The sequence below is a fragment of the Podarcis muralis genome, chromosome 17, assembly GCF_964188315.1.
Source record: "Podarcis muralis chromosome 17, rPodMur119.hap1.1, whole genome shotgun sequence".
Taxonomy (NCBI): domain Eukaryota; kingdom Metazoa; phylum Chordata; class Lepidosauria; order Squamata; family Lacertidae; genus Podarcis; species Podarcis muralis.
The window spans coordinates 39,633,878-39,646,169 of record NC_135671.1 but is presented as its reverse complement, the minus strand read 5'-3'; the positions used below and the strand labels follow the sequence as shown (position 1 = coordinate 39,646,169).

The window sequence follows — 12,292 nt, the reverse complement described above, 5'->3', positions numbered from 1 at the left end:
GGGGGATGAAGAGGCTCCCGCAATGCCTGCTGGGGGGTGTAGTTTCAGTGGGAAGGAGAACCAGTGTTTTTTTCCCTTTTACGAGAGGGGGCAGTTTAATTCCCCCTCGTTCCTTGAAGAACCCGACTCTTCGGGTTTGCTGTGGTTTTGGCATCCATGGTCACGCCAGGGCCGCTCTACATGCCTCGGAGGACTCTACTCTATGACCACCAAAGCGCGGGAAACTGGAGGTGGCTCTTCGCCGCTCGGCCTCAGGCGGACTTTGAGGCGGGCTCGGCAGGACGGCAGGTGGCAGGGCGGAATCCGAGGTGCAGCGGGGGAGCTCTTCCTCTGTGGCATTTCTGCCCGCCCTGAGGCTGTTGGCGGTGTTTTGGGGGCAGGCGGGGCGACTCCACGGCCCCCCCGCGGAGGGAGAGCCTGAGCTTCAGGGCCCCCGAGACGGGGAGGGAAGCTTCGCCTTCCTTTGGGATTCTCCCTCGCTCGGCCCTCCCTGCGCCCCCCAAGCCGAGGGCCGCGGAGCTTTCCCTCTGGGAGTGAAGATGCGCCGCAGGGCTGCAAGCCCTTTCTTTTAAAACAAACGGGGCTGCAGTCTCTTCCCTGTTTACCTTACCTTTACCTTAAGCCCGAAAACGAACCGAGGTGTTGTTGTTTTTTTTTGGGGGGGGGGAGTCATGATTGTAGCTAAACCTGTTTGAAGGGTAGTGGCTGAGGGCTATTTATTTTTGTGCTATATTTTGTTGTGCAAGTTTTTAGAGAGTTCTCCCCCCAAAACAAACAAACAAACAAACATAGACACACCACACAAATTATCCCAGATCTTTCATCAGGAGCTGAAAGCTACTATCTCCTCATTGGTAAATTGGGATTCTTACAGGAAATTAAAGGAAACAAACAGTAACACATGCTTTGTATAACTTTCCAGAACTGGAGCTTTCAAGTGGAGCTCTTTGGGATTGTCCTGACTTTGGAACATGTGACTGGTTTCAAATCCCAATACAGTGGTACCTCGGGTTAAGTACTTAATTTGTTCCGGAGGTCCGTTCTTAACCTGAAACTGTTCTTAACCTGAAGCACCACTTTAGCTAATGGGGCCACCCGCTGTGCCAGCAGAGCACAATTTCTGTTCTCATCCCAAAGCAAAGTTCTTAACCCAAGGTACTATTTCTGGGTTAGCGGAGTCTGTAACCTGAAGTGTATGTAACCGAGGTACCACTGTATAGCATTTTAGAAACCATAACCTTCCTTCCAGCAGTGTGTGTATGTTCCTGTGTGAATTGGGACTTCCTAGTAACTTTAATATTATTATTATTATTGATTACATTTTTATGCCGCGTTTTCTCCAAATAGGTTCAAGGTGGTGCACATGGTTCTCCCCATTTTATCCTCACAACAAGCCTGTGAAGTAGGTTAGGCTGAGAGATGGTGAGTGGTCCAAGGTCACCCAGTGAGCTTCATGGCCGGGGGGGCGGGGGAGTATCCAAAACTCTAGCCCAGGGGCCAGCAAACTTCTTCAGCAGGAAGCTGGTCTATTGTCCCTCAGATCTTGGGGGGGGGGGCAGGCTAAATTTTGAAAAGAAAAATGAACGAATTCCTATGCTCCACAAATAACCCAGAGATGCATTCTAAATAAAAGCACACTTTCTACTCATGTAAGAACACACTGATTCCCTGACCATCCATGGGCAGGATTTAGAAGGCAATTGGGCTGGATCCGGCCCCGGGCCTTAGTTTGCCTACCCATGCTCTAGTCTAGCCACTATACCACTCTGGCTCTCAGTATAGTGAAATAAAATTGCCAACACATTTGTAAAGCTAAGCAGGGTCTGGTATGGTTTCAAATTGGATGGGGGACTGCATGTTGAGAATTCCAGCATAGCAGGGGGTGGACTAGATGACCCTATGGGTCTCTTCCAATTCCACAATTCTATGGTTCTAAGTATATTGGGCTAGTGTTGTTAATAAGTGTGTTAAGCTTTTTAATTAACCCTTTTTGAGGCGGCAAATAATTTTTTGTGTTAGGAACTGTTCTGTTCAACCTCCACATGGGCTGCCCAGTCCACTGGGGGGGGGGCAGTGTACAACACTTGCCCTCCCCCGGGCACCAGCAACCCCAGCTATGCCACTGTCAACATAGACATTGAGTCCCTGTCAGGATAAAAAGACAGAGAATACTACTACTACTACTACTACTACTACTACTACTAATTTAGAAGGCTTCTAGTTTTGGCCCAACAAGGTTGTGGGGAATTAAACAAGGATGTACACTAGCTTGAGCTCCTTGGAGGAAAGGTGGGGTATGATTGCAATTAATAAATAACAAATTAAACAAATAATGAAAAAATAGAGTACACATACAAGTCTGCAATGGCAGCACTGCGTTCTTCCTCCAAGGACCAATCCTAAAATATTCCAGAGGCACCTTAACACCTTAACTTAGCTACAAGGCACACTGGGAATTGTAGTTCTTTCTCCTTGATGAGTTTCCTGCAGGGCTGATGATAGTCACCAAGGCAAATGTCCTTTACTCCCTGCCCCCCCCTTCATACTGTGGCTGTCAACAGGTGGCAGTTTTGTGCTGTGCGCCAAACATATGCAGGACTCAGCTCTATCACTGCCAGCATTGCCATGGCGCCTGACACCGGTGGGGGGGGGGACAAAGAAAAGTGCCAAAGCTTCCCTCACAAGTGTGAATTTGAGTCTTTGTGCTCTTGCTGGGAGTTCGCCCCTGGGGCTCAGACTGGCCAATACTTTCCTTAGACAATCAGTTTTCCTTTGCCCATATGGTGGCCGTTGGTTGCCACCCTAGCACAAACCAATTGAGAAATAGGGTTTCCTCCATGGCACCACTGCCACATAGCCAGTGTTATCCCTTTCACTTAGATTTGGAGTAGGAACATAGAGATAAAATGGAAGAGAATGGCAGTTTCCACTAGCGACACTTCGTTGGTACTTAGTAAGGGCCACCTAAAAAGGCCTTGAGGGCTGCATGTGGGAGGTGTTGGACCATCCTGTTTTACTCTGTAGTTGCCAAATCTGTCAACTAGGGCAGGCTCAAGACATTTTGCTGGTGCCTCTCTCCCCAAAGTCAAGGTGCATATTAGTACCCACAACTGGTCAAATTATTTGGCACCCAAAACAGAACATCCCACAACAACCTCTCCTTGGGAGTAAATATAAAAGAATAATACATTACAAAACAACCATCTGCTGACCTTTCTTGACACACCCAGAATTATATGCCAGAGGCAACCACCTCACTTTGCCTAATAGTAGAGCTGGCTCTGCAATCAACAATGCCTGAGATATTTTGGGATTGCATATACCGGCACTTTTGATGGATTTAATGTTCAAGACAATCCAGCATAAGGGGAGAAAGGAGTAGGGTGGCTATGTGTCTTCCTTAAAAGACAGCAGTCCTGTTTGAAGAGGTCCTCTATCAAAAGAGCTGTCTGGTCAAGGAGCAATTTTAAGATAAATAACTATGGAAAGGGAAGTCGAGGCCGATCAGCAATTAGCACCTGGACAGCTACAGTGGGGTATATTATATTTCTGATTAAGAATTAAATTGCCGTATATCAATTATTTCTAAATTGGAATCTTTCTCCTTTTGATAGGGATACCTTCCTTCTTCTTTGGTTAAGTACCATGTATATGGTCACCTTGCAGACAAACTATTTAAATAAGTACATTAGTAATTGGATTTTATTTACCCCTGCCTTGGTGGTTTGATGCTGTTGTCAGTGGTGCTGTCAGAACAGGAGTTGCCCTGCCCCCGCCCCTCAGGAGCATGAGGTTCAGGATGGCTTTCAAACCTAAGGTGCTGGCTAAGCACAAGTTGAAATACCAGTTAGAGTCCTCACTCATAAAACCATTAAGTCCTGAATCTAAAATTGCTTAACTGTACCACTCATGGAACTTTGTCCTATTTATCAGAGACAGATGCTTCCAGAAAATATAGTAAATCACTATTCCTATTTTGCTTATCAGTGAATACTTTTTAACAAATTATGTGTGCTGCCAAAATAATTAAAATATCAGGTTTCAGCCACTTTCCCCAAGTCTCTAGAAATTAAATATCTGGGATAGTATTCAAGTATGTTTTACTTAGAGTCATTAAAATTAATGAACATGCCTAAGTTAGGTCCATTAATTTCAGTGGCTCTTCTCTGAGTAAAACTTATTGGTAGTTGAATGCCATTCCTGGGAGTGAGGAGGTGGGGGGGGGGGTTTGCATCACTTCACTAGTGCACAAACCTGCTCATGTACACATGTGCACACTAAAGTATCATGCAGTTCACAGTTTGGCAGGTCAAGAGGCAGGCAGCTGAGGTGAATTTTGAAGCGTTGATACCACATTATAAGTAATACATGATTAAAAATATTCTACCATATACTGAACTGAAAGCAAATGCTCCCTTGGATTTCAAATCAGGGTAAATAAGCACAGAGGAGAAGCTTCACCAGTGCATGATGGTGGTTGAAGGATGTTCTGGCAGTGACAAATGTGGAACTCATTCGTAAAAGTTCTGTGGGTCAGTGTTGTTAGAAATGTTACACAATCAATTGTCCTTTTTATAGTTATATTTCCTCTAAATGGTCTAGTGTGATTTCTCCTGTGTATTTGTATAATTTTGTGTGACACACAAACTCGCATAACCCATATACCTACATTTCTGTGTCTGTGTGGTTAAGCTAAAGTCAGAGACAGTTCTGTTGCATTTGATTTCTCAAATGAGGAAAGAAAAAAATGTTCTTGAGCAAAAGGGTAGGTTGACACAGACAAAAAGATCGAATTTTTCATAATTTCCATATAGTCAGAGGAGAAAAAGTACCTCAACCCTTGGTGATAAGCAGAGTACATAGAGAAATTGGGCTGTGACAAGGCCTGCCTGTGGCTTCCTCGTGATATAAATACGGGTTTGTTTTTGAGGATTCTTCACTATTTATCCATCTGCTGACCTCATCTGATCGGAAAAGCCCCAGGCGGTAAGTTGATTTGCTTTTCAGAATATTTGAGCTTGAAGGATTTGATAAAACCATTCTTTGCATTAGGAAGGGGGAGATACCCATAAAATGGGATGAATATAATCGTTGATTATAGTTCAATTTGGGTCAGTCTAGAATTATTAGACTATAAGCCGGTGAGATAGAGTCCGACCTCTGACTTGCAGCAGTCACTCTCTGGCTTGAAAATGAGCAAGGCCAGATTCTGTTATTTGTCCTTCTAGCAACGGAGTGGCTGAACGGACTATATTCTGTTAGACCTGAAGTTCACCTGTCACAGAACTTGAAGTGATGACATTGTTTTCTATTGAGGTGCATCGCTTGGCTCAAGTTACTTTTAATATAAACCACTGGACTTGAGAATAGTAACTTCGCTTCTCCAGGGTATAGAATTTACACACCTTTTTTTTCCAGTGGCACCCCATCCAAATGAACCTGTTTATGTTCTCATTTATCTTGTGTACCTGCTAACACTGGTGCATAGGCTTGCAATGTCTATTGGGGTGGGAGAAATGTAACTCACTCAGCTTTGTTAGTTTTGAAATACTAACGAATATGGTATTTTGGAGCTAGGAGTTCGTGGTGAATAGCAGGAGAAACAATAGACGAAAGGAAGTACTTCTTCACATCACACATAGTTAGGTTAGAGAATTTCCTACTACAATGTGTGGTGATGGTCCCCAACTTGGATTACTTTAAAGGGGGATTAGACAAATTCATGGATGATAAGGTTATCAGTGGCTACAAGCCATGTTGATGATGACCGTATCATCCAGCACGTATCAGATGCTGGGGACAAACAAAAGAAAAAGCTTTGTAGAGGCATTCAATTGCTCAGCGCTGAAAACAATAATGATAAATGAAATCAACTAGCAAGACTGTTATTGTGTACTTTTAAACAAGCTTCTCCACAGATAGCAGTGATGGGCATTTCCATATGTACAAAAGGAGGTGTGCATAGAACATCCCTTCCTACTGAAGCCACTTGGAAATATTTTGCATGGTGAAAACTCAAACATAGAGCTTACTAAAGCCAATTCACATTTGCTTGATTGGGGCAGTTTACTTTGGCTTAATCATTTATTGAGTTATACAACCTTTTTAGCAGTCTAAAGCAGGGGTAGGCAACCTAAGCCCCGTGGGCTGGATGCGGCCCAATCGCCTTCTCAGTTTGGCCCACGGACGATCCGGGAATCAGCGTGTTTTTACATGAGCAGAATGTCTCCTTTTATTTAAAATGCATCTCTAGGTTACTTGTGGGGCCTGCCTGGTTTTTTATATGAGTAGAATGTGTGCTTTTATTTAAAATGCATCTCTGGGTTATTTGTGGGGCATAGGAATTCGTTCATTTCCCCCCTAAAAAAAATATAGTCCGGCCCCCACATGATCTGAGGGATGGTGGACTGGTCCACGGCTGAAAAAGGTTGCTAACCCCTGGTCTAAAGGGTATCTCTCTACCTTTAGGTATTTCTAGATGTATTTATTCCTCCACTAAATTTGAGTTAAAATGCTTGACAAAATGTTGTGACATACAACATCCCATATGGAATATTAATTATGGTTTCCTAAAATGGTATTATTAATTTGATTTTAGTCTCTCCGTCATCTTTTTCAATTTGTTGAGACTTTTAATTGTCTTGCCTCATCACAACTTGAAAGGCAGATCAAAGGTAGCATGATATATACATTTTTAATTTACTATTGGATTTAGACATGAAGGAAGAGAAGGCAAGAAAAAAAGGAGGGAATTCACTTTCTGATATTGCAGCTCTGGGTGATTTATTATAAATTAGCTACAATTTGAGATGTGATGTAACAGTTCCTGTTGAAAATCTTGGAATATCTCAGTAATTTCTCTTGGTTCTTTGCAGTAACATATTGCACTCAGTAGTTTAATTGATCCACGTATTATATGCATCATATTTATTATACATCACAAATTGCCCTAGAGCAATGCTCCCTTACTTGACACCCTTCAGATATTTTGGATTATAGCTTCTATTAGTCTTAACCAGGAAGGCTACTGGACCAGTTCAAGGTCTATTTAGACATGTACTTGTACATGTACTTGTATTGTCCCCACCTCCAGCTGGAAAGTCAATATGGGATAGCTAGAGCATTCAAGCAGAGGGGCAAGGATCCTGAATACCTCAGTTCTACTCTCATACCAAGAGGCATGAGGGTAGAACTACACTATACGGTACATGCAACAATGTCCAATAAAAATGAATGGCCACTTCTATTAGAGCAAACTCTGTTGGAGTGGAGTTGGAGAGGGTTTAATTCTTGCCCAACCCTCTACTTTTTTCCACAATTCATTTCCACCAAACACTTACCTTAAAAGAGTTCCAGGTGCTTCCTTGCTTGTGGATGTGGATGGGTGGGTGGTGAGTTCCAACAGAAAAGTGACAGGTGTGGGGGCAGAGGGTGAAGCACTCCCTTCCCATTGCTGTTTTTCCTCCACAAATCTCCTACTGAAATGACTTTGCCGAAAATATAAGCTTTCAGTGAAGTTTTGTTATACGGTGTATAATATACACAGTTTTATATATAACATTGGTTAAGTTCTGATCTCAAGAAGGAAAATAATACGTATAAAGGCAGCAATGGGCAATTAATAGATCATGGCCCATCTCTTCCAGACAAGAATTCCCAGCAAAAGTCAATAGAACAATTGGATGGTTTTAATTGTAGACTAGAGGGGTTATTGCGTGCCGGGGGGGTGGGGGTGGATACTGTGTTCATCGCATATAGAGAGAGATACTACATCTCTCCCATTATATCTTCTGTCTCTGAATTGAGGGTGACTGCATAGCATCTCACAGCAAACTCTTTAGGAGTCTTCTAGATCAAGGAGTCTTCTAGATCAAGGAGTCTTCTAGATCATATGATATAATAATAGTAAATTCAGATGGTGACTGCCAACATGACTGTAGCCGAAATGGGACCAATGAGGAAATATAGGAAGGTATCTGCACTCAGCAAGTTTGGTGGGAAACCAAGGTTTATAGAACTATAGCAACCTTTTTTTAAAAAAAGAGCTGGTTTGGAGTGTTGATTAGAGATAGACTATGACCTGTGAGACCAGGGTTCAAATTCCCACTGTGCCAGGAAGCCCATTGGATGACTTTGGGCCAGTCACTGACTCTCAGCCTAACCTACCCAACATGGTTGTCTGGGTAAAATGGAGAGAAGTATGTGTGCCACCTTGAGCAGTGGGATATAACTGCAAAAATAAAGAACAAACAAGGGGGACAACCACCCCCCAAAGACAACACAATAAGAACTGAGCATACTCAGCGCACACTGATTGTTGACTAATTTGGAAAACCCAAATGGAAATCTGGCGTGGGGTGGAATAGCCCACTGGGGAAGGGCATGACAGGTGCCTGGCTGACATGGGGGGGGGGTGTGAACTAGCATTTTTTTGAAGGTCCCTGTTATACTTCAGCATCTGTTTTTGGCCTTCATTAAATGTAATTTCTTGCCACTAATATAGAAGTTCAGAATGGCTGATAATTTAGATAAATTTGGTTTGCAGTTTCGATAACTGAATTAACCATCACACATTAGAAGCCAGTTGGTTTACTATGCTTATCTCCTTGCTGATATCCCACATAAACAAAAATGCATCCGTAAGGAGACACAAGGAGGCATGTTTGAGACTCAGAAACAACTTACATTGGAATAAAATCTCAATGGACATGGAATAAGTGGCACTCGTTGATTATAGTCATAGCCATTAATGTGTGCCTATTTCCCTCACGGACCTATGATTCCCTGACAAGAGGGCTTGATTGCTATTCTGGGAATTGTAGTTCTGCGAGGGCACTAGGGGTCTCCTAACAATGCTTAGCATCCATAACAAGCTCATTCCCAGGATTTTTTGGGGGAAGCCATGACTGTTTAAAGTGGCATAATATGGCAGATGGGACCTATGTTTTTGGAAAGTGAGGAAGACCTACCCTTTTACTATTCTGTAACTTCTTAAAACAGATGGTTAAAGAAGGTTCAAATGCTTTAACTCTGTGTTAGTTGGGCCTGAGTGCACATTGTATGCTCGAGCTGGATATTTTTTTTAGTGGGCCATTGTATTTCCAACCCTCAGTCCACTAAAGCTACCATGTGAAGGGAATTTTTAACCTCACGGAAGCGGTTAGATGCTCAGTTTGACGTATAGGAAAGAACTCAGCATTCAGCACCAATACCATATGACGCACATACGCTGGGAACAGGTATCAACAATTTGAAACCCATTGCGGGGTGGCATTTTCTCCCCCTTTCTAGGAAATGAACATAGGCAAAGCTTACTGATAACAAGTAAGATGACATCAAAACAGGTTGAGGGAAGGGTGTGGCGTCTAGCGGTTAGTGGAAGGCTGAAGCGGGGGGGGGGATCTTGATGGGGGGGGGCACTTTTTACACCGGCATACCAGCTAGAGGACTCTGATGATGAGCTCTATAAATGTTGTAGTAAATAATAATAATAATAATAATAATAATAATAATAATAATAATAATAATATATTCCACTGATAACTCATGGATATACTAGTGTTGTGTGCGCCGCAATCTCTGAGCAGCAGTGAGAGACTTTAGGGGTTCCAGTGCCCACCTGAGGTTCGGTTTTCTTTGAATGAAGCTCAACAGAAACTACACATACTGTATCCACAATCTGAGCACAGGGTGGAAGGCTTGACGCATTGACACTCCAACAGATCTTGTTTTCCTATTAGGTTTCCATTTCCAGAGGTCCTACAGCTTCAGCCAAACTCTCTCATACATTGGCTCTGGCTATTGTTCTCCTTCGTACAATATGATGTTGTGGCTGGTCAGGTGACAGAGTGAGGAAAATGCCTACTCCCCTCCTGGAGAACATCATGAACCTAGTTGTCTCTATGGTAGCATGGCAACCTTTTTAGTTGTGCAGTTAGGAGTGCTTACCTGAGTCAGCTAGACCATTAACCTAACAAAGAAACTGGGTAGACCAGTTCAGTTATTTCTTGAACAGGCCTTCATTTTGTAGCTACAAAACCATGGGCATCATCCAAACCAATCCCTAAGTCCTATAATACTATTTTTATTGTGTAGTCCTTAGGAAGCATGATATGTAAATGCCGCCTGTCAATAGCACTTCCGGATTGGAGCTGGACAAACCAATGCCTCATCCAAATTCCTCATCCAGTTCATCTCTACAGTGCCTAAATGTAGTAGGCTGGTTTTGTACCCTTCTGTCCGCCATGCGTGCGACCCAAGCGACTCCAGTAACCCCATGAAGGGATACAGAGATCTCACACTACGACTTCACAGCACTTCCACAGACCTGTAGCTCCTAGGATTCTTGGAGAGGCAAGCCATGTCTGCTAAACCAGTCTCAAACTTAAAATGCCCTTAGTCTAATAGGGTTAAATTTATGGTACAGTCAAATCTTGCTCCAAAATTAAGGTACAGTAGAGGACAATCAAAAAAAGATTTGTTTTCAGCTATATGGCAGACAGGGACGCGGGTGGCGCTGTGGGTAAAAGCCTCAGCGCCTAGGGCTTGCCGATCGAAAGGTCGGCGGTTCGAATCCCCGCGGCGGGGTGCGCTCCCGTTGTTCGGTCCCAGCGCCTGCCAACCTAGCAGTTCGAAAGCACCTTCGGGTGCAAGTAGATAAATAGGGACCGCTTACTAGCGGGAAGGTAAACGGCGTTTCCGTGTGCGGCTCTGGCTCGCCAGAGCAGCGATGTCATGCTGGCCACGTGACCCGGAAGTGTCTCCGGACAGTGCTGGCCCCCGGCCTATAGAGTGAGATGGGCGCACAACCCCAGAGTCTGGCAAGACTGGCCCGTACGGGCAGGGGTACCTTTACCTTTACCTTGATATGGCAGACAATTCTGTCATTTAAACAGTGGCAACAATGTTCAAACGCCTCCAGTGAAATGGATTTCTTAGTAACTCTTCAGCTTCAAGTGAGAATATCATTAAGACCCCAAGGACAACACCCTGATACTTACAAGTAAAACAAATATTTTAAAAGAGCATGATACTACCTTCCAATATCAGTGTTATTTTTCCAAGGGATTGTGATGCAATTACCCAGATTTGTATATTTGTATGCACGTTTAATTTTAACTAAATTGCATTCCTCCTTTATTTCCTTATTGCTTGTATGTTATTGAATTATATGCTTTTGATTAAATAAATAAAAATATATACTAAAGTATATATTATATAAAGTTTGTTTACTTGACAGGTGCTCCTTTCCCCCCAAATCATTTCATTTTACATAAAATATCAATTCATAGCAACCCGCGCCAGCGCTTGGGGTGGACCAAAGCTGTTGAGCTTTTCTTAGGGCAGCCAATTTCAAGCAGCGCCCAATATACCCGGCTACCGTCATGCTGCCCTCAAGCTCCCCTGCTGCCTGGAATCCCACCCCCAGATGCACAGCAGCCACCGTGCCACCCTACAGACCCCCGTGCCACTCTAAGCCCACCCACCTTCCCCTGGCCAACTACGCTCCCAGGCTTCTGTTGCATTTTGGCAGAACAAAAGTGCTAGTCCTTTTGCAAGCAAACTATGGCCCAGTGGGAAGATGTTATGTCAGCTAGTGATACAGAACAGTTTCTTATGCCCACTACTCTCTTTAGTCAGCACTGCTTGTTGCCAATGCACCAAATGTGGAAGATATAGAAGCAAAATATGCATGCATAAAGACATTTAAGCAACTGTGTGTGCGTGTGGGAATCTGGGAAACCTAGTGTGCTGCCGCCTAGTGGCCACCCGGCCGTAGTAACCACCAAGCAGCAGGTTCTTTGGATCTCAGCAAATGGAGGGCAACATACGTACACTTAAGCAACCTTTATTAACAATTATAATAATAACCATAGAAACAGAAACAGGTGCTAATATACAAAACAAAGATAATTAAAGGACATTAACAGAGAGGCAGATTAACAATATAGAATAAAGTAATAACTAACAAAAACTATAAAGCCAATAATAACTAATATAAAATATAATGCCATTAGTATAGGCAATAAGCAAAGATTTTTGGCGAGAGAAATAATAACAGATATAGTCACAGAATAGTTTCAGCTTCACATCTTCCCCCGCCCTTGGAGATCTCTGGTGCTTCAGGCAGGCAGGCAGTTCTAACTTAGGCTCAAGAGCCTTATCTTCACCCTCTGGAATGGTTCATATCAAGAGCTCATTGAATTGATGGAGTTGGGGCCTTATATAGCGTCCTGGAGCAGCTTCCCACTGTTTCTGCGGCAGGTGTTCATGTTGGAATCCCTTTCCCATC

The 12,292-nt window shown here is 43.4% G+C and overlaps 1 protein-coding gene across 6 annotated transcripts in view; it reads left to right on the top strand.

Annotated features, from left to right (window-relative positions):
• Positions 1 to 184: 184 nt before the first annotated feature.
• Positions 185 to 12,292, top strand: part of FOXP3 (forkhead box P3) — a 23,124-nt gene continuing 11,016 nt past the window's right edge. For 2 of the 6 annotated variants that reach the window (XM_077921582.1, XM_077921578.1), the window contains exon 1: positions 653 to 1,422. The gene's annotated coding sequence lies outside the window, so the exon portion shown is untranslated. The other 4 variants (XM_077921581.1, XM_077921580.1, XM_077921579.1 and 1 more) reach the window with 4 other exon arrangements.